Here is a 23492-nt window from a genome sequence, read left to right as displayed (position 1 = left end):
AAATAATTTTATTAAGTCTTATAACGTAGAAAAGAATAAAAATTCATCAATAGAAATTAATTATAAATGTAAATTAATTATATATTTTTAATTGAATTAATTGTATTTATTAAAATAACTTGAATTTATATATTTAAAAAAATAATAATAATATTTTAATCAATGATTTTATTATTTTTAACTGAACTTCAACTCATTTTTATACTCTTAATTCTTAAATCTATATCTAAAATTTAATGTTAGCCTTGTAAAAATTTAAGAAACTTTAACTTTATTCTCAAATAAGGCCCGAAATGAGAGAGATGAGGCCTTGATCAATTCCCGAAAGGCATAAAAGTATATAATTAAAATCAATAAAAACACGGTTTTTCTATTATTTATCCAAAGAAATTTTAATATAAAATGTTGGGGTGGTACAGTACCAGACAAAGAGGGACTGTGTTTAGGGTCTTCACACATTAACACTGCAAGAGGGATCTCCATCTTTATCTGTATACAAAAATATAAGCCTAATAATTAAAGACAATGGATAATGGAAAAACCAAGAGACTTTTATATTGTGGAAAACACATAAATTACTTAAATATTGACGTAAAAATTGCTAATATTTATATATAATTTAATACGTTTACGTCATTTAATATTACGTAATAAATTTATACGCGATTTTAAGTAATTTTAACATTAAATTTTAATTTTAATAAGCAACGACGTATACATAATGGATACTCGAATTAGATTGTTCATTCAGTACAGCAACCCTCATTCGTCAATCATTTCCAGGTGTTCTTCACTGCACAGACATCTGTTTTAAGAGGGTTACCCGGCAAACAAACGTGTAAACAATTGTAAACGACTACCCCTTTTCTCTGTTGTATTGAAAAATTATGTAACTAGTAAGAGCTCTTCTATACATTTCTTGTTGGGATGCCATTTTCTGTGTTATATCTCGCAGCCATTTAGGATTATTCCTGTTATTTCACTCGCAAATAAACAAAAGATACTTACTATTGTTTGGATAAATCTTATATATGACTGATGATAATTGAATTGGTTGATGATAGACTCCTCCTGTGACACAATCTTCCTCGACACACCAGAAACTTGTGTTAAAAAAAACAATACTTGGATGATGGAACGAACCACACTACGAAACAGAATGTAGACAAATATTTAAATTGTTTATAATAATTTATATTGGAAAATATTAAAGCATTCCAAAACGTTAGGAAGCAAATTTAATAAGATATTATGTAATAAGCATACTAAATAATCAATTAACATTAAACGTTACGGATCGAAATTTAATATTAAATTGTAAATTACATTCGTTTAATTTTAATTAAAATTACTAAAATATAAATTTTTTAAATTTAACTAGAGTAAAATAAATTAAGATTTTTTTTTCTAGTTTATAATACAAAATTCTGTGATTAATTATATTTTTTAAATTCAAAATGTTTTCTTGATTTAAAAACTTCGATTTTTTTTTATTGGAAAATATATGAAAGATGTATTATTTTTTTAGATGTGAGTGGTAGAATGTATGCTCTATTTATGCATAAAAAATCTAGTTCTTAAGTAGGGCCTCACGCTTTAGAGGCCTCATACAAGTACTCATCTATGACTCAATACTCAGAATTCAGTACAAGTCGACCCTCCTATAACACTGTTGATTTTTCCGTTTTGTATGAATTCCATGTTGTACGAGTCACTTAGATTTTACAAATATGTGAGCCGTTCACAGTCCGACACAAGTATTTGTAAAATCTAAGTGACTCGTACAACATGGAATTCATATAAAACGGAATAATCAACAGTGTTATGGGGGGTCGACTTGTACTACGATCCTAGACATTGTATAGTATAAAGTAACGTTTGACAAAAATTTTATGTTAAACTATAGGTTGCATGAGGCTCTGGATAGTCTAGGGCCTCGTACAACCTAAACCACTCTTGCCTTTATATTAAATAGCCTCTCTTACCACTTCCGAATTCATTCCTGCCTAGGGCCTCTCAGATAACTTAAAAATATAATTAATAAATAGTATTACCCAAAGATAATTATCAACAACGGTATCAGTCATTATTCCACAGGAATATATTCCTTTTTTTAGAGTAGATTGTCCAGTTTGTATTAGCTCAAGGCGTAATACACTGCATTAAAAGCTTCGAAAATCTAATATAATTTTACGTATCAGAAAACTAAGAATAATAATATTTAATAGATAAAAAATATAAATATAATTTACTTACTCGAAATTCTTTGTAATTATTTTCATTTCCTTTGATGATAGATGCTTTTATATTAGACATAGTTTGATTCAAAACAAAAATATTCCTTCCGTAAAATTGAATTGATGAATTGGATGTGGCGTGTCATTTTCCAAGTGGATGAGGATATCTGAAAATGCATTGTCCTTTCTTAATTTTCGAAACGAAATAAATTCTAGAATTATTCAAACCAAGACGTCTGATCTCTCGTATTTATTATCTGAAAGACGATAGATTATCATTGTAACAGACTAGTGATTAATGCCTTACTTGCAAATCCTCCTTCGATTTTTTTTAATTCTTTCAACTTAATAACTGATTATGTATAATTTAAATGTAAATAACAACCCCCCTTTTCCTCCTTCTCATCTTCTTACTTCTCAGAGCAAGGAAGACAAAGAATATATATTTTTTAAAAATCTTACTTCTATTCTATGAATTTTAATCATATTTTAATCACAATTTATACCATTAAACAGCGTGATATTTTGTTATAGAATACACTAAAATAATCTTAATTAATATTTTAAAAAATTATAATATAGGGTGACCCAAAACTTAGTTAACTCGCGAACACGTTAGCAATTCGTAAAGGAAGCAAATTTAGTTTTTGTGATGTTAACTGAGTTTTCGGCCATCCTTCCAATATATTTATTTATAGAGTGAATAAAAGACGTTGCTAGGTATCAAGCAGTTAGGAATTTGTCTTTTTCGATAAGGTACTTATATGGTCTTTCTTTAGTTATTGATGAAGACAATTGTAAGAGAGGGGGAGGTTTTATTAGTTGATTGTTGACAATGCCAGATAGTAATCACGAATTACTTCTTCAAATAATAATCAAGTGCTTGTAAAGATGTTATATCCTAGTAAAAAACACAGTTATATCTGTCAAGTGCAGTATATCCTCTCACATAAAAGAAATGAATATACAGTACTATTCGTTATCCTAAACTACTCTTCGTTATCCTACATAATACGCTTCTCAATGAATTTATATTATTAAATTAATATTTTATAAGATATTTAAAGCATTATTAGCATCAATTAATTCTAAAAATTAATAATTAGATAATATATATATATATATATTTTATTTGCGATAAAATTTCGTTTCTAACAGCTACAATCGTTCATCTTCCATAGATAATGCAGGATAACTTTCTTAATGTTTATGGATTATTAAATTGATTAATTCTAAGAAATTTAACGCATTATTAGCATTAATTACTTGTAAAAATTAATAAGAATAAACAAAATAAATAATTAGAGAATTTTCATTAACGTGGTAGAGTTTTCTTTCTAACAGATAATGGTTGATCTTAATTATCCTATAGGGAAGAATATCTTGTTTTGGTGAATTAAATTAATATATTTTTAAGGATTTTACGCATTACTGACACCAATTACTTCTAAAAAATTGACAAATAATAGATTTAATAATTAGAAAATATATATTTTTCTTTTATTGGTGATAGAACTTTGTTTCTTGTGCTCCATACATCATCATCCAGTCTCATACATCATCTACGTTGTTTACTACAGTTTATTGAGTTCTTTACTTTGATTTTTGTTACTCTGTCGTAAAAATAATATAAAATTACTTATAATAACTTTTAAAAAACGTTAGATTTATAGATTTATTGAATTTAAAAGAAAAATTCGATTAGTAATTTTTTTTTCGTTATTTTCTGATGAAAGTCATTCGTATATTATATTGGAAAAAAGTAACTTAAAAAAATATATATATATATATAGGCCTATATATGAAGTAGCCCAAAAATCAATTAACCGTGCTTTGTTTCACGTGTTTCACGTATACTTGTGAATATAAATCGTGTGAACTAAGCTTACAATAACGATGAAAATGTGATTAAGTATTTAAGACAGGTTAGCTGATTTTTGGGCCATCTTGTATTTCGGATTTAATGTGTTAATGTTATCGAAATTATTTTATAAGTTAGTGATGAAAAAAAATGATATTTTTAATATAATTTTTCTGGAAATTTTGATGTTTAATTAACTGTTCTGGTGTGCAAACAGTTTGAATTTAATAACTGTTATTAAATGCGTTTCAATGGAGCATTTTCGGGAAATTAAAAATCGACTTTTCTCTCTATTGTAACTGGAAGCCGGAGTGGGAATTTTCATCCACTTGCAGAGAGTCCTGTGACGGAAGAGAGCGGATGACGTCAGTCCACAGTTTCCGGTATTGTTCGATTTTGGTAGTCACACCGGAATTTCTCAGCAGTGTGCCTTATTTTTTTTTCCTTGATACTTTCGAGATTGCATCTTTCGGATTTCCCAAATACTCTTTTTGGATAATTTGCTGTTGTTTTTTTTATTTTTAATTTTAAATGCATTTATCAGAAGAAGGATAGATGCATCTATATATGATAAACGATGCATTTTTTATATATTTAAGGGGGAAAAATTGTAAGAAAATATTTTAATTAATGAACTTATGCGAAAACAAAATGTAAAATTAAATCATTTATAGAAATTTTCGGGTGTTGATGAATTTTAATTCGAATTTTTAATGAAATTTAACTCATCATATGAAGAAAAATTCATATTTCTTGCTATATTTTGATAATTATAATATAAATTAAAGCACCAGCATTCAAATTGAAGGAAAGAATATATGTTTAACGAGGGTGAGAACCGAACTCGTGTTTTCTATTATAGAAGTTGAGCTTGAATGCCTAAGAAGAGATAAACTCAATGCTCTAAGCTATTGAGTTTATCCTATTTTCTGATAGTATTCATGGCTTGTGCCATCAAAAGATGTAGTTCGAATCCTATTGAAGTCAACACATTTCTTACCCCTAGAGCTTGTATACTACTTTTAATAACCGTAGACTTTACATAAAGTTGTAAACACAAGCTTAAATCCAGATAAAAGCAAGGGAAATCAATTTGAATTTCATTAGATCGATTTAAATTTGTTTTAGTAAATTTCATGAATAAATTATAGAAGGTTCGAATTTCATTCGAAGCCAAGCAAGTTTATAAATCTGGATCTTGAAATCTCTTGGTGGATGAATGCATAACTTACAAATGATGATGTGTTACTTCCAGTGGTGTATCTAAGTATTATTGTAAGGAGGATGTTGGGAATAGGTTTGTGTGTAAAAATACTTTCGTAGATAAATCTTTTAAGCCATATAACATAGAAAAACGTTCGATTTATTTTCTTTGTGTATTTATTTCAAAGTTTTTGAATAAAGAAGGGCTTATATGTCCTCTGTATCCTTTCGTAAAGACGCCTATGCTTCGAATGTCTACTGATTTATGTTAAATAAAAGCGCAAGGAAACAAAACAACAGGAAATCCAGTTGCGTGACTTTCCCGGCAACAAGGTTAAAACTGCGTGTGGCACCATCAGTTATGAGATTTTATTAAAAAACTTTTTATATTAGTAGTTATTATAAAATGGCAAAACTATTAATTTTGAGGATAAAAATGAGTTTTATAAAAAGTTGTAAATACAAATAACCAGTAAAATCGTCATTAATTCCGATCCTACGCTTGACCCTCTTTATCTTATCACACCTTGACCTTTAACCGTCAAAATTTAACAGCATCAATATCCCTAATACGCAAACCTCCCTGAAAAGTCTCAAAAAATTTGGACAAAAGGCACAGGAGTTATCGAGCTTCAAATTGGGTGAACCATCGCGCCTCCCACACACATTCATACACAAAGAAAAAAAAACCCTAAAATTTTTGCATTTCCCGACATTTGAAGGTCCACTGAGTCCAGAAATGTACAAATTTTGGGAGGAATCATTTTAGATTCCCCAAAATTTCACTCTGACCCCTCTAAGATTACTATACTTTCCCTGTGTTTATCTACAGTATAATATTTAGCAACTACTATTTATATTTAAAAAAAAAATCACATATAAATTCAATATATATATATATATAATTTTCAATAAACAATATTAAAACATGGTTAAAAATTCCTTTCACCACGTTTTCTTAAGCTGAAATTTCTCATAGAAGCCATCGTTTCTTCCATTTTCATGCTTAACCGAGCACAACGTTAAAACACATTAATTTTTCTTTCCATTTATTTTTAAAATATTCAGAAACAAAACCACCACACAAATTTAATTTAAGTTTAAACACACACAAAAATATAATAATTTCTTTTAAAAATTCCATTTTAAAATTACATTTAATTATCTTCAAAATTTAGACATATGAAACTTTAATAAGATAAAAATCTAATTGTAAAGTTTCATCTACATGCATTATATAAAGATATCTTGAGGCATGTCCCTCTTCATTTTATGATTGAGTGAAGCTTTCTAATTTTATCCGATTGATTCCATGTCAACCTTTGATAAAAGGACGGAAGTTACTATTAAAAGTTTGAAGTTTGTATAAGAAAAATCGTTACTAATATATATATTTTAATTAATTTAATAAAACATTAAAGATTAAAAATAGAGAAAAAAGTGATAGATAAAGTAGGAAATTTGTTTAAAAATTCCTATTTATCTTCCCAAATCGAGTTAAATTAATTTAATACGAGTTAATATTTACTAGAATTATTCTTAATTGGTTAATTTTAGTTTTTAAATTTAAAAAATATTTTAAATATTTTAAATTTAATTTTAATATTTAAATATAAAAAATTTTTACTTCTTTAATAATTTTTTTTAATATTTAAATAACTTTAATGATGATTGGTTACTTAAAAACAATCGTAACGGCGATTGGTTGGAGATATTTTACATTTAAAGATGATTCGTTGACGATAAAATATATTCCTTATTCAGGATGGTTACATTGTTACGTCAATTTGACGTCATTCTTATGCCCTTGTTAAAAGAAAGTGTAATAAAAACATCGATGTAACGTAAAAATGCGTATTAATCAAACGAAACAAACGCACCTACGATTTATTGAAGATCCAATTGACTTAACTACGTATGGTTGGAATTATGGAAAAGAAACGCCCACTTTAGTGATTCTCATTTCTCTATCCAATCACTGTAATGAGAAAAAATTTCTTAACCAATCGCCTTAAACAACTCAATATCTCCTCCCAATATCGTTTAAAAACAATTTCTCAGCCAATTAGCGTTAAAATACATTTTCACTTACATCTCGCGTAAACTACAAAGGACCACCTATGTTTATAATAATCGTTTTATTACACAAAACCAATCTTTATCGCTATCTAACGATCTTAAATTTATTAATATTGTGTATAGACCGAGAAGATTATTATATGATACAAAATTAATAATAATTTGTTGACTAGAATGAAATTTTGAATTAAAAAAATTATGCCGAAAAGAAAAATCGGAAGTAAATCATTAAATTTTTAAAATTTTTTTTTTTTTTTCAAAAAGAATAAAATACGAGCGAGATAAGCGTAGAAAGTGCAATTATTCTTTGTTCTTCCTGGTAGAATATATATAAAAGGAAGAAGATAATCTTCTTTCGAGTCGACTAAAAATCGAAAACCGCAAAAGATCCTTGATACTTTTTATTACTATTGGATTTTTGGCCATGATTTATTTTCTGGATAGCATAAGAGCATTATCCTATAGTAAGACGGTTTTCTATATTCGTTCGCTATACAAAAGCATTCAAAGCTCGCAAAATAAAAATAAAAAATAAAAAATAATTCAAAACTTTGAATGCTTACCTTCAATTTTTCGTATTTAAAATTTGAATTTCTTTTCATTATTAAAAAAAAATTCTTAATTATTATAAAACTTACTACGAATTTTTTAAAGGAATTATTTATTTATTTTTTTCTCCCTTTCTTCTATTTATTTCCCTGTTGAATAAGTTGAATTATCGAAAATATAATTAAGAGTAAGTTGGATTTTCATCAGCCAGAGTGGATACTCGACTCGAAAATATTTTTTTTTTGTTTTTAGTGTATTTATTGCGAATTAGACCGTCTAAAAATAAATTAAATAAAAAAAAGGAAGAAAATATTTAGTTATTTATTTATTTATTCATAATTAGTTTAATTTTTATTATTTTTTATAGAAATTTATTATTATATTTTTAATATTAGAGATGTACAGTACACTAAAACCTTGTGTATACTCTACGTCTTAGAAAATGAATTTTTTTCTTTTGGCATAAATTTTGTAAGTAAAAAAAAATACTTTTGAAAAATTACTGATTGATAAAAGATTATTCTTTGTATTTTTTTTAAATCTAAAAAAAACCAGAAATTATTTTTCTCAATTTAAAGTAAAAATACTAGGAATTGTGTAAGGTGAATTGTATGTTTAAAGGTATAGAAAGGAAAAACAAATAGTGAAAAAATTAAATTTTCAGATTGAACTTAGTCTCTTTGGAATAGGCAAAAATTGCATTTTTAAAAGGAAATTTTATTTATTAAATATTTGTTTAGATTTAACTTTTTAAATTATTTTATATAGTATATATAGGCCTATATATATATAACATATATAATACTCCATAACATAATGTGTTTTATATATAAATTTATGAGTAAAAACTTATTTTACTTTATAAAATACAATTTAATTTTAGTAAATAAAAAAAAAATACATAGAGAGAGTAAAGTTTATAGATTGAATATTGTTTATACGTAAGCAGTTTTCAATTCGATGTTCAATGTTAAAGTTAATATTTTATTGATATAAAAAGTTGTTAAAACTAAATTTAAATGATTATTTACGGATTTAAAACTGTCAAAATAAAACTTATTAAATGAATATATTGAAAAATGAACGGTAAATTTATAAATCTCCTGTATATTTTTATATATATCAACCTTAATAACTGCTTCATGAGAAATGTCAGATGAAAAAATTGAAGCATATTTTTCCAAAAACGTATTAATAATCTCTCAAACGTATGAAATTCATCTCAAATTTCTCGATAAAAACCAACACAATTTATCATAAATATCGCAATTTTCGATATTTTTCTTATTAAATATAGCCTATAAGTTCTTTATATAGTTCCATTAAGATGCCATACGTGTTTAAATTAATTCAACTTATATACAAGTTGAATAAAAGGAAAATTCCAGCAACCAGTTGAATAACTTTTCCGGCAAAAAAAAAGTTAAAATTGAGTGTGGTGCCATCTCTTATAAGATTTTATTTAAATAACTTTTATATTATTATTTACTATAAAATGGCGAAAATCTTAATTTTAAGGGTAGATGTGCGTTTTATAAACGATTTTAAATGCTAATAATGAGTAAAATCTTTATTAAATCCGATCCACTCGAGATATGACACATGACACTATCTCTCCACCTCTTCGACCTTTAACCACCAAAATTTAATAGCATCAATGTCCCTAATACATAAACCGCCCTACAAAATTTCAGAAATTTTCGACAAAAGGCATAGAAGTTATTAAGCTTTAAAGTGGATGAAAATTTCATGCCCCTCACACACACAAACACACATTAACATCTAGGCCTATATATACAAAAACTCCAAATTTTTTGCATTTATCCATGTTTTAAGGTCTTTGGGTCATCTTATTTTTTACCTTTCGTCATATTTTCCTTCTGTTATATAGCCTATAACAGCCGAGAAAGTGAAATAAACAATTAAACAATTGATTCTTAATTGTTTTTATGACTATATTTAATTGTTAGTAAACGTTATAACACGCATAAAACACGGGTAAAGCGTGAAAGATATTAATGTGTAGTAGACAATAATATATAAGCTTTGACTTATTGTATAAGCGGCATGTTGTGATTTGATAAGATAAAAGCATAAATAAATTTTACGACAATTGAATAGGAAAAATAAATAGAATTTATTTTATTTTCTTTTTAATAAATTATTTAACATCTTAAAAATATAAATTTTGATTTTAAAGTATATAACATAAGAAATTTATTTGTTTATTTATCTACTTTATAAACCAAACAAGAGAAAATAATAAAGGTTACACAATTCCCACACAATAAAAGTCTTAATTAAAATTAAATATTAAAATTGTTCATTTTAATTAATTAATTATTAATGTTTTACACTTAAGCGTTCCTCACGACTTATGAAATTTAGTAGATGACTTGATAATTAATAAATAGCGCTTGATACTTTAATTTAAATCTATAAACTACGCTATAATCCTGAATTCAGACCTATTTTTCATCTTACACGTGGATTTGTGGGTCTTCCTCGAGTTATATTGGGCTGAAATTTGAAAAAAAATTGTAGAACTATATTATTGTCCGTCCTTGATAGACAGACAGACAGACGGACAATTCTAAAGTCTTTCGACCTCTGATGCTAGTAGCACTCGTAGCAAGAATAAAATTAGAAGCTAACCAATAAGCGTTTACGTACAAATGTAAAGTGAATTATGATTGGTTAACTTCAAACTTTAATTCTTAATCCATGGTTGCGAGTAGGGCCGTGGTAAACCTCGAATTTAATATATAAGCCACACATTCATCTATGATTAATTTAATTAATTAATTTTAGACCACAATTTCTTCATTTGAATAAATAATTTATGATACGTTTTAAAATGAAGATTAAAACGATAAAATTCATAAATTTTATTTGAAATTTCAATCGACCGCTGACATATTTAACATTATTTATCACTTTTCCTTGATAAAGAACATCTTAAGAAAGAGTTAATCGTAAATGATTTTACATTTATTAAATTTAAAAAAATAAAAAAAAAATACATAGAGAGAGTAAAGTTTATAGATTGAATATTGTTTATACGTAAGCAGTTTTCAATTCGATGTTCAATGTTAAAGTTAATATTTTATTGATATAAAAAGTTGTTAAAACTAAATTTAAATGATTATTTACGGATTTAAAACTGTCAAAATAAAACTTATTAAATGAATATATTGAAAAATGAACGGTAAATTTATAAATCTCCTGTATATTTTTATATATATCAACCTTAATAACTGCTTCATGAGAAATGTCAGATGAAAAAATTGAAGCATATTTTTCCAAAAACGTATTAATAATCTCTCAAACGTATGAAATTCATCTCAAATTTCTCGATAAAAACCAACACAATTTATCATAAATATCGCAATTTTCGATATTTTTCTTATTAAATATAGCCTATAAGTTCTTTATATAGTTCCATTAAGATGCCATACGTGTTTAAATTAATTCAACTTATATACAAGTTGAATAAAAGGAAAATTCCAGCAACCAGTTGAATAACTTTTCCGGCAAAAAAAAAGTTAAAATTGAGTGTGGTGCCATCTCTTATAAGATTTTATTTAAATAACTTTTATATTATTATTTACTATAAAATGGCGAAAATCTTAATTTTAAGGGTAGATGTGCGTTTTATAAACGATTTTAAATGCTAATAATGAGTAAAATCTTTATTAAATCCGATCCACTCGAGATATGACACATGACACTATCTCTCCACCTCTTCGACCTTTAACCACCAAAATTTAATAGCATCAATGTCCCTAATACATAAACCGCCCTACAAAATTTCAGAAATTTTCGACAAAAGGCATAGAAGTTATTAAGCTTTAAAGTGGATGAAAATTTCATGCCCCTCACACACACAAACACACATTAACATCTAGGCCTATATATACAAAAACTCCAAATTTTTTGCATTTATCCATGTTTTAAGGTCTTTGGGTCATCTTATTTTTTACCTTTCGTCATATTTTCCTTCTGTTATATAGCCTATAACAGCCGAGAAAGTGAAATAAACAATTAAACAATTGATTCTTAATTGTTTTTATGACTATATTTAATTGTTAGTAAACGTTATAACACGCATAAAACACGGGTAAAGCGTGAAAGATATTAATGTGTAGTAGACAATAATATATAAGCTTTGACTTATTGTATAAGCGGCATGTTGTGATTTGATAAGATAAAAGCATAAATAAATTTTACGACAATTGAATAGGAAAAATAAATAGAATTTATTTTATTTTCTTTTTAATAAATTATTTAACATCTTAAAAATATAAATTTTGATTTTAAAGTATATAACATAAGAAATTTATTTGTTTATTTATCTACTTTATAAACCAAACAAGAGAAAATAATAAAGGTTACACAATTCCCACACAATAAAAGTCTTAATTAAAATTAAATATTAAAATTGTTCATTTTAATTAATTAATTATTAATGTTTTACACTTAAGCGTTCCTCACGACTTATGAAATTTAGTAGATGACTTGATAATTAATAAATAGCGCTTGATACTTTAATTTAAATCTATAAACTACGCTATAATCCTGAATTCAGACCTATTTTTCATCTTACACGTGGATTTGTGGGTCTTCCTCGAGTTATATTGGGCTGAAATTTGAAAAAAAATTGTAGAACTATATTATTGTCCGTCCTTGATAGACAGACAGACAGACGGACAATTCTAAAGTCTTTCGACCTCTGATGCTAGTAGCACTCGTAGCAAGAATAAAATTAGAAGCTAACCAATAAGCGTTTACGTACAAATGTAAAGTGAATTATGATTGGTTAACTTCAAACTTTAATTCTTAATCCATGGTTGCGAGTAGGGCCGTGGTAAACCTCGAATTTAATATATAAGCCACACATTCATCTATGATTAATTTAATTAATTAATTTTAGACCACAATTTCTTCATTTGAATAAATAATTTATGATACGTTTTAAAATGAAGATTAAAACGATAAAATTCATAAATTTTATTTGAAATTTCAATCGACCGCTGACATATTTAACATTATTTATCACTTTTCCTTGATAAAGAACATCTTAAGAAAGAGTTAATCGTAAATGATTTTACATTTATTAAATTTAAAAAAATAAAAAAAAAAATACAACGAAACCTGTTTAAAACGGAACCATTTCTATACGGGAAAAATTCTTCGAAACGGAGCGATTTTCTGTGTTAGAAAGAAGAAACTAGTTCTAAACGAAAACCTGCCAAATCGGAAAAAAAATTCGATATAGCACGATTCCTTTTTACGCAGGTTTTACCGTATACAAAGCTTTACAGTAGTATAAATTGGTGGAGTTTATCGATGCTAACGTCGAAAATACTTACTGTTAACATCGATTTTCTAAACTAACTCATATTCCTTGATTTATTTACCCTAAGAGATTTCTTGGTGAATTTGTATTCTTCACTCGAGTAAAAAATCGTGTCTGTACACCCGTCTCCTCCTCCTTGCTACTGATCTATCAATCTAACGAAATGATTCTTTCTTGTCACATTGTTCTTTCTCTCTCTTTAAGGCAAGTTAACGATTATAATTTAAGGAAATTTCCCTAATTTTAGAATTTCCTTAATTAATGCCGTAGTCAGCAACAATATTTTATAATTAGAGGAAGAAATTTTCTTGTTTTTCTACCGTTTACATATAAAAAAAACGAAGTGATGACGATGTATTTTATATATATATATAATGATTTAAATAAATAATTCATAAAAAATAAATAAATACAGTAAAACTTGTGTAAACCGGAATCGCATGGTACCGAATATATATATATATATTTCCAATTTGGCAGGTTTCCGTTTTAAACAGGTTTTTTTACATAGAAAATTGCTCCGCTTTAAAGAATTTTTCTCGTTTAGACAGATTTCCGTGTTATCCAAGTTCCGTTTTGGACAAGTTTTAATGCATTAAAGTAATTATTCAATAAAATTTTATATAAATTCTCTGTTTAAACGTGAAATAATTTAAGTTATATAAACTTTATCTATTATAAAAATTAATAACGGTAAAACCTGTCCAAAACGGAATCTGAATAAAACGAAAACCTGACAAACCGGACAAATATTTAATAATGTGCAATTCCGGTTTACACAGGTTTTATTTTAATTAAAATAAATTATAAAACGTTATGAGAAATGTTATTTTCAAAATGATTTACTGAGACATTAGTTCCAAATTTATTATCTGCACGGTCCTATTTTATGTAATTAGGAACTATTCGTGTATCCTTTAACCTTATAATAATTATATTAAATAGGCTAATTATTATAAAGTTAAGGCAATTATGTTTGTCTGTCAAACGTAGATACCGATAACGAATTTTCTGTTAAAATTTTCTCTGACTGAATGATTTCCTGTTCAAACGTCAAAAATATAAAATTATCTTAATAAATTCGTTTATATACACATACATTAATTAATATTTTAGTATTTTTTTTCTATTTATGCACATTTGCTAGTGTGTTGAGCAGTTTAAACACTGTCATGAAATTATTTAATATATGACAGATTACCTCATTTAATTTCCGTGTGAGAGAATACTAATCTTATTATAGAGTAAATATATTAAATTTAAAATGTTGATCATAATTACGGTACCCACATTCAACGCTATTTAGAGGGGTAGAAATGATGTAGAAGGAAGTAAAATCCCCTGTTTAACGCTGTATAGCAGTCCAAATTCAACATGGTGATATTCCAGGACATGCTGAAGAATTTCTGTACAAAATTTATACCAAAACTTATCACTAGAGCACTTTAGGCGCTTAAAGTAGTAAATATTTCTTTTATTTGTGCAAAATAAAAATATTGTCTCATATTATACAGAGACTTTTGTGATGCAAAGGATGCTGCTCAATGTAGTCGCCATTCTAAAAAGGTGAATACAGTGTGTTTAATGGCTCTGTAAAGTTACTCACAAGACCTTGATAACTACCAGAAATTACTATTAAATCAAGATCCAGAGAACAAGGTGGATAGAAAGGAAATACATGACTTATCTTCTATTATTGATAACATGTCGCAGAAACTGCCATACGCAGTATCCGATATGTGGAGGTCCTGTCCTCTGTATTGCACGAAAGTTGGACTCAAGGCTATTGCAATTGAAATGTTGAGCACTTTTCGATATACAGTACCTCTGGGTCTTCACAGAGCAAGTCTCAAGACCCATTGTGAACATCTTTGAAGAATGATCCAAGGATAAATATGGATCTGAATCCATACCAGATTAACTTTACGCGAGTGTAGTGAAACGTACGACAAAAATCTAGGGTTTTCCTCTATCCAAATGTGGAAATTATGGATGTTCACTGTTCCAGTGAGGTAAAAATGTGTCTCGTCGCTCCACAAGATGTTCTGTGGCTACAATACATAAATTTCCATTCTGTCAATGAAAAGGTCAGATGAATTTTCCTCTCAGAGACAAGCAACTGCTTGAAAGTTGATGCATTGTTAACTGTATAAAATCAGCTGATGTGCCATAGGATATATTCAACTGAAGTCATACTGTACTCGCGTTACTGGACCTGAAGAATTACTCATTGACTTTTTAACAGCAGCTGTGTTAGCATCTTCAACGACTTGTGAAATAATAGATTTGCACCGTCAACCGGATTGAACTCCCAGACATTCAGTTATCTCGAATGGAGTGATCATTTTCTCGCGAGCTCGTGGAATCAATTGTCCTCGAAGTAAATTCTTACAGCGACGAAATTCCCGAAGTGCAGTCGCAGAATTGCCATTGTTTTCGGAAAAACACCTTCGGAAGAAATGTGCGTTCATTTGTTAAAAATGACATTCAGAAGTTCTGATTATTTTTATACCCAGAACTGGCTGTAATACGTGTGAGTATGGAAAAGAAACTGAATTTTCATTGCTCTCAACGCTAAAAGTGCCACATTGGTGAGTTTTGGTACTAAGTTTTTTATACAGGAATTTCTTCTGCATGTTCTGAAATGTGACCATAGATGATTTGACTGCATTTGGATTGCTAAATATCTTTCTACATAGCAATGAATAAGAGTACTTATATATAAGCTATATACACATAATATATATACATACAATAAATTGCCGGCCAGATGATCTACACGTTCTGAGGAATCCGGGATCAAATCCAGGCAGATCGAAAATCCCAAAATCCTTTCGTGGGATGATCCCCATACCTCAGCATTCGGCCGCCTCATTATGGGCTTGGCAGATGAGCTGGCAGAAGACTTTTGTAAGTGTTTACAGGGCATCAAAATCTAAAAACAAATAAATAGCAACAATAAAATGAGGTATAGGTACAAATAAAATTAACTAAAAGCGTTCACCTGTCTATTTAACGTCCACAGGCAAAGACTTTAAAAAACGTTTCATCAAGTTTAATGGCTACCCATAAAATAAATAATAAAAAAAAGATCTAAAAAATTTTGATAAGATTTTAAATTAAGTACAGTACTTGTGATAACGACGAATGATTGGAGAAATAAAACTGAGGCAGAGACACGCCTACTTTTTTCATTACTTTTGTTTGACCAATCGTCATCGAGATTTAATCGCCGTTAAAAATCGTCATCCAATCGCCGTTAAAAATCGTTTACTGTATTTTCGCGATATGTAAAATATATCGCAAAGAACGACATATAATTTATATAAATATTTTAACTAATTTTTATTGCATTTTAAATTGAAGAACTTATTATTTAGGTCTTAATTATAAAATTTTGTTTAATATTTTTATATTTAAATAAAATTTAATCTTTAATTTTAGAGAATATAATTTCTATGAAATTACTGATTCACATCTTTCTATTGATCTAGAATTGTACTTTATTTATAATAAAGTTAAAAGGATATATAATTTTTTCTATAAATATGATTTTTACACCAGTAAATAAAGTTCTTTATCAGTTTCTTAAGTAACTTATCATTAAAACTCGCTAAAATGGATGAAATTTCAGCAAACTTTCTATTTATAATTGCCAAAATTTAAATATTTTAAAGCAGAATTAGATAAATATCGGATTACAGAGGAGAAATTTCTTTCGTACTTTTCGATAAGACGATTAACTCTTGGCATTTTTAAAAATTTATAGATGAATTTTTTTTTTGTTGATCTCGCATAAAAGAATGTACACGACAAGTTACGGAATCCAATTTCATGTACAAGAAGGGAATATTTTTGATATGATCTAACATTTGTCACGATTTCTTTCATCGATTTTAACCATTCGATTCCAGCATTTACACACACAACTGCTTCTTATAGATTTTATATTTATCCGGTTCTAATGTAAAAATAACAATGCATTTTTAAATAAAACAAATTTTGATGAATGCTACTCCATGATATACATAAGAAAGAATAAGATCTACATGCCTTTTATTTATTATTTAAATTCAATTCTTACATATATTATTCGTACCTGTACAGTACATGAACTTTGTATAACCTTCAGCCTGTAAGCTTTGAAGTTTGATTCATTTTAGTAATTTGATAAATAAAAAAGGAAATTGAAAAAAAATATATTAAACAATACGCAAATCATGGAAAAGAAAGTGTACAGTCAATGTTTTCTGCATTTTTATGTCCCATACATCAAATTTATTGACGTAAAAAGTGCGGAATGATGTATATATTCATGACGCAGACAGATGGAGATAAACAATAATCTGACGTTTTCCAAATGTTCTGTTATGGTAAATACAACAGAGTATTGTTACTAGAATGATAGAATAATGTTTTTAGTAATGTTGATTTATGTGTTAAATGTGAATATAGATTAAAACTATTCAATAATTAAATGTTGAAAAAAATGCAAAATTGAATTTTCTTAATGATTAAAGTGGAAAAAATTCAATTTTTCCCCCTAAATTGTTTCTATTTGGTGCTGTAAACAGGAAAATATTTTAAATTCTTCACCTACAGAAAGTTAATTCTAATTTTGGAATTAAAATTAATTAAATATTTAAAAAATAATTTTTTAAGTAGGTAAAGTTGTTATAATATTTTTATTTGTAGTTAATTTTAGTATTTGATGTTCGGAAATTATTCGATTTATTTTAAAGTTAAACGCAGTCAAACCTCTGAACAACGGACACTGACGGGAACTTTAAAATGGCCGTTGTTTGAAGGTTATTTTTACAAAATTCAGGGAAAGTTCACGGGAAAAAAATGGCTGCGGTTTAGAAGTGGCCGTTATTGACAGGTTCTACTGTAGGTCTTATATAAATTTTGTAATCGAGGATCGATTAATTTTAAGATTAACTAAGTTGAGACGGTCAGACAAACTTTATTAACGTTAAAATATTACTTATAATTTATACATAATTAGCACAAATATATAATAAAATTAGTTGATAATTGTAGTTATAGTTGATTAAAATATAATAATGAGAAAAAAAATCATTATAAAATGCTTAAAATCTCTGAAGAATTGAATTAATTTTGAACTTTTATACAGATTGTACCGAGTGAATTACAGCTTTGAAGCAATAACGAACAAATATATCGAGCCTAATTCAAATTTTAATGGACATAAAGTACTAAACTAGAGCCATTTACATTTAATCGAATCGAATAATCAAAGAATTGGGCATAAAATTAATGTATTGGAATCGGAATGAATTATTTAAACTGAAGTATATATTTCAAGAAACCAATTTTATAAATTAGTTCCACTGCAGTCGGTATAATAATCATAAATGAGTACTTAGTAGAATGAAGAAGAATTGTTGGAGAGATGAGGGAAAGATATTTCTGTATTCTACTCTCTCAATTTTTGTGACTATTTAAAGCGATTCTATATAACTTGTGTAATAATTTAGCCAGAAGAGAGAGAAAGTGACTAGAATGCATCACCTGTCCAATTTAAAACAAAAAATAAAATATCCATCAGGAGGCAAAAAGTATAAGTTATATCATTTACAAAAATCTTGAAAACCTTTATATTGACGTGTATCTATATGTATAAAAGTCAAAAATATGTATTTATGTATGTTAGGTAAAGGTTTTTATATCGTTTAACATATCCATAAATTTGACATGAATATTCTGCCATACCCTAGAACGAATACTGTGGGGTTTCCCAACTACTCCTAAAGTCTATCCCCTATTAACTTATTATGTATGTTTATTAGGTAAAGTGTTATGTACAGTACGGTTTTAACGTATCCGCATCGAGTTTAACACGAATATTTCGCGACACCCTAAAAAAATACTGTGATGGTCCTCACCCACACCACCCCTAAAGCCCACCCCTTTAACTTAATCCCGAACGAATTTTTTGTATTTTGCAGTTTCATTATTGTACTGTACTATACATTTTATTTACTACCCGTATAACCATTGTTTTTATTAACATCTCTCAACCAACCTCACCAAACCCCGCCTCCTTAAAATCTCAACCAATGCTGGGCACTAATGCAGCTAGTTTTAAATAAAATTTAAAAATTCTATAATTAAGCTTTATTTTTTTTTATTAATGAAATATTATTAAACATAAATATTTAACAAAATTAAAACGTTAATTAATGCAAATTTAAGCATAGCCTACATTTTGAAATTTCGAAACATTTAACTGTGATTGGTTCGATATAAAAGAAAAAAAAAAACAAATAAATTCGTCCCGCCCTTTTTTAAATTTCCAACCAATTATCTGTAAGATAATCATTTCACCAACCTATAAGGTCATGTCTCATATCTCGAGTGTGGTCGGGATATGCATTTTTAGCTGTGAATATTTCTGTAATTTAATATCGTAATCCCTATAAGTAGGCTTAAAAAGTTTTTAAATTAAAAATATTTTATAAAATTTTGTCGCTAAATCTTATTTAAAAATGTTTTTTTAACTCTAAATATATTAATATATTTCTCAGAATTTACAGTTTCATCAAAGAGAAAATATAATTTAACTTGTTAGAACTACCTTTAAATCATTTCTGCTCAGCTTCATTCTTTCAAATTGTTTATCCAAAGTAAGGCGAGTGTTGTAATTCCAACTTAATTGTTTCTATCGAACATTCCTTAATTTCATTTCCTTTTCTGGGAACTATTTCAATTACGAAAGATAGAGAAACGGTGGATAAGATAGAAAAACAAGTAAAGCTCGGAAAAAATTTAACCAAGGGGAAAAAAACTAATAAAAATATTTTTATTAATCACAGTTTCAAACAGGAAATTGTATTCGCTTGTAAAAAGACACACACATTCTTCCCCCTCCTACTGTAATTATTAACAATGTAAGCCAAGAGATATGATTTCGAAACCGAACTATGAGATTCCTAACGAATTCAAGTAAATTATCTATCAAATATTTGAAGATTTTTAATTGAAAAATTGCTTGCAGAAATTCTTTATAACGTTAAGAAGTGTTTTGAATCGTTCGTCACATTGCAAATTAATTAAAATGATAATTAAATTATAAAGTTTTAAACGATTGCTTTCAGTGAGTTTGTGAAATTGCTATTAGTGAAATTAAGATTTAATTAAATAGGTATGTTAAACAATTATTTTAATGACAGCCCTTCGTTTAGGTAATTATGATTTTAATAGTTGATTCTCCGTTTTAACAAATTAATGCCTTGTTTTTTTTATTTATTTATTTAAATAAACGTTTTTGTTTCCTGTAGAAATTCAAGCAATTTCAACTGCTGTATATTTTATGATGGAAATGAAATGATAAATGGACACGAATAAAGTTTTTATATCTACTTTTTTTCCCTTATTTATTTGTAAATGTGTAAGAATTTTAATGGATTCTTTTTATCTTTACGCGTTACACGGAACGTTAATTTCAATAAGTGATTTGTGTTAACACAAGGAATGACTTGTCGTGTGTTAATTTAAAGATAACACGAGACAAACGTTTAACAAAGGAAGATGTTTACACGTGAATACTTTTTGTGTGTTAATACAAAGATAATAACGTATAATTATTCCAAAACAAAACATGTTTCTGTAGACAATTAGTAAATAAAAATTTTTTATTTGTATTTGATCTCATTAACATAGGAAAGAACCTGTGTTCGACGAACCAACGCGTTAAAGTAGGTTCGTCGAACACACGAGGAAGGGGAATATTCTCGTGTTATTTCGTCTAAAAAAGGTTAGCCAAAAATCGGTTAACCGAAATAAAATTTTTAAGAGCAGTTAAAAATCCGTTTGAAACAGCTGCAACTATTCTTAAAAATATATTTCTGTTAACTGATTTTTGGGATATTTAACATTTTTTTATGGATAAAAGAAATTTATCTTAGTACTGTAAAAAGAAGAAATTTATCTTAGTACTGTATCAAAAGAAAATTCTTTCATTTCTATTTTCATATATCTCTAATTTTTGTTTATATTAACAATATACGAGTGAATCTTTTGTATGTTAATGCAGAAAATTTGTGCATTGTGTATGCTTTATTCTGTAAAGGAAATATGTATATTAGTTCACGATCTATTTTTACGTTAATTCACACCTATATTGATAATTTAAAACTGTTTTAAATTATATTTTTACTATTGCGAAAGTATAATCAACTGCAAGAGTCGTCTAATTTTCTTGTCTTAATGTAAAAATAGAAGAAAACAAATGTTATACAAAAGAAGACTTTCTTTGTTGACTTAACACACAAAGAAAAATCATTTTGAATTGTCTTTTTAACACGAGAAATCATTGTTTCCGTGTTAAAACACACACAATGTTGTATTTCAGCACAGAACATCGTTAACACAAAGTTAACAATGCCCCGTGTTAATTTCATTATAAAAATCGTGTTTAATCCAAAATATTAATAAATAATTTATCTCAATATAAAGAAATTATTTGTAGTAACGTAAAAATTCTCAAAATATCATAAATTTAAGCTTAATTAAACAATAAAACTATTATTATTATTGTGTTATCCCTTTGTATTGTCTACAATGTGTTTATTTAATTTTTCAATTATTCTGTAAACAAATGTAATATTTAAATAAATAAATAAATAAAATTGAAATTTTATATTAAAAAATTATATTGTTTGGCGGAAAAACATGTAAAATTTTAATATTAAAATCAAGTAAAATTTTTATATTGTTTGAATTGTATATCATATTAATATGACAGCATATAGATACATGCTAGATAGAAAAATAAACATATTAATTAAAAAATAAGGAAAATATGCCAAATAAAACATTCATTTTTATGAATATTTCATATTTTTATATATTTCTACACTCAAAACAAGATAAATTGTGATCATAAATGTAAGTAACTCGAGACTTATCTAAATTTAATTTAGGATATATTTTCCCCCCTTGTTTTTTTTTTGCAGAACAAAATCGCCATGTCAAACTTTTATATGCATGAATTTCCCTAATCAAATTTACAATAATCTATTGAAATTCTAAAAATATATCAAAGTTTTAAATTCTGCGGTCAAATTTTTATAAAAAGTTACCTTTAAAATTCATTGTTATTTTAAAACTTTAGCACGAAAAATTCGTGATTTGTTTGAGAGTTGTGAATTGTTTATATAATAGTTTGATATCCTCTTGTTTAATTATGATTAAATTAATTAAATTAATTCTTATTTATGATCCAAAATTCGTGATTTTTTCAACCGCGTAATGAATTATATTCCATATTTATTTATTAAATAGATAGACAGAGTTAAATTTTGGCATATTACTTTTTTAGCTGTTGTATATAACAGAAGGAAAGTATGGTAATTTTTGAGGGTCAAAAATGACCCCCCAACAAGATTTGTATATTTTTGAACTCAGAAAACTTTTAACGTCGAGAAATGCAAAAAATATTGGTTTTTTTTTTCTGTATGTATGGATTTTGGGCATAATTTTGTTCACCTTCTTTGAAGCTTAATAACTTCTGTTTCTTTTGTCAAAAATTTCTGAAATTTTCCAGGGAGGTTTGTATATTAGGTGTATTAAAGCTGTTAAATTTTGGTGGTTAAAGGTCAACGGGGTGGAAAGATATATAAGGTCATGTCTCATATCTCGAGTGTGGTCGGGATATGCATTTTTAGCTGTGAATATTTCTGTAATTTAATATCGTAATCCCTATAAGTAGGTTCTTGAAATCAATTTTTGCAATTCGATTGTGTTGATTCTTCCTTTTTTCCTCAATTTTCCGAGACAGAAACAAACATAGAACAGTTAAATGTGAAGAAGTATTAATTCTTAATCTTCTTGAAAGCTTTGTTAACTGTATCATACGTCCATTTGTCAGTTCTTTAACTATGCTACTAATCCATAGATAATGAAGTAGTTTATTGGAATTTAGGACATAAATATGTTGAATTTATTTTAATTACAGACTTTTTATTGCCTTAAATGAAAAATTGTGACTGTTTCAGTAATTTATCATAGTATAAATCTTATAGCTTTTAATAAATTTGAATTTATATACAGTTTATCAAGATTAAATCATGTAATGTGGAATTAGGAAGATATATTTCATCCTAGATAAAAACAAAATATACAGTAAAACTTGTTTAAAAAGGAACCGAAATGAAACAAAAACCTGCTTAAAAGGGAA

General features: G+C 27.1%; 1 protein-coding gene across 2 annotated transcripts in view; it reads left to right on the top strand.

The window, feature by feature from the left end:
* LOC111622065 overlaps positions 1 to 23492 on the top strand; it is a 211756-nt gene that overhangs the window by 28098 nt on the left and 160166 nt on the right. The window lies entirely within an intron of this gene.

Source organism: Centruroides sculpturatus, unplaced genomic scaffold (assembly GCF_000671375.1).
Source record: "Centruroides sculpturatus isolate CEXI.00-Female unplaced genomic scaffold, Cexi_2.0 scaffold14, whole genome shotgun sequence".
NCBI classification, from domain to species: Eukaryota; Metazoa; Arthropoda; class Arachnida; order Scorpiones; family Buthidae; genus Centruroides; species Centruroides sculpturatus.
The sequence above is the reverse complement of the archived record's forward strand: the minus strand, read 5'-3'. Positions and strand labels throughout refer to the sequence as shown.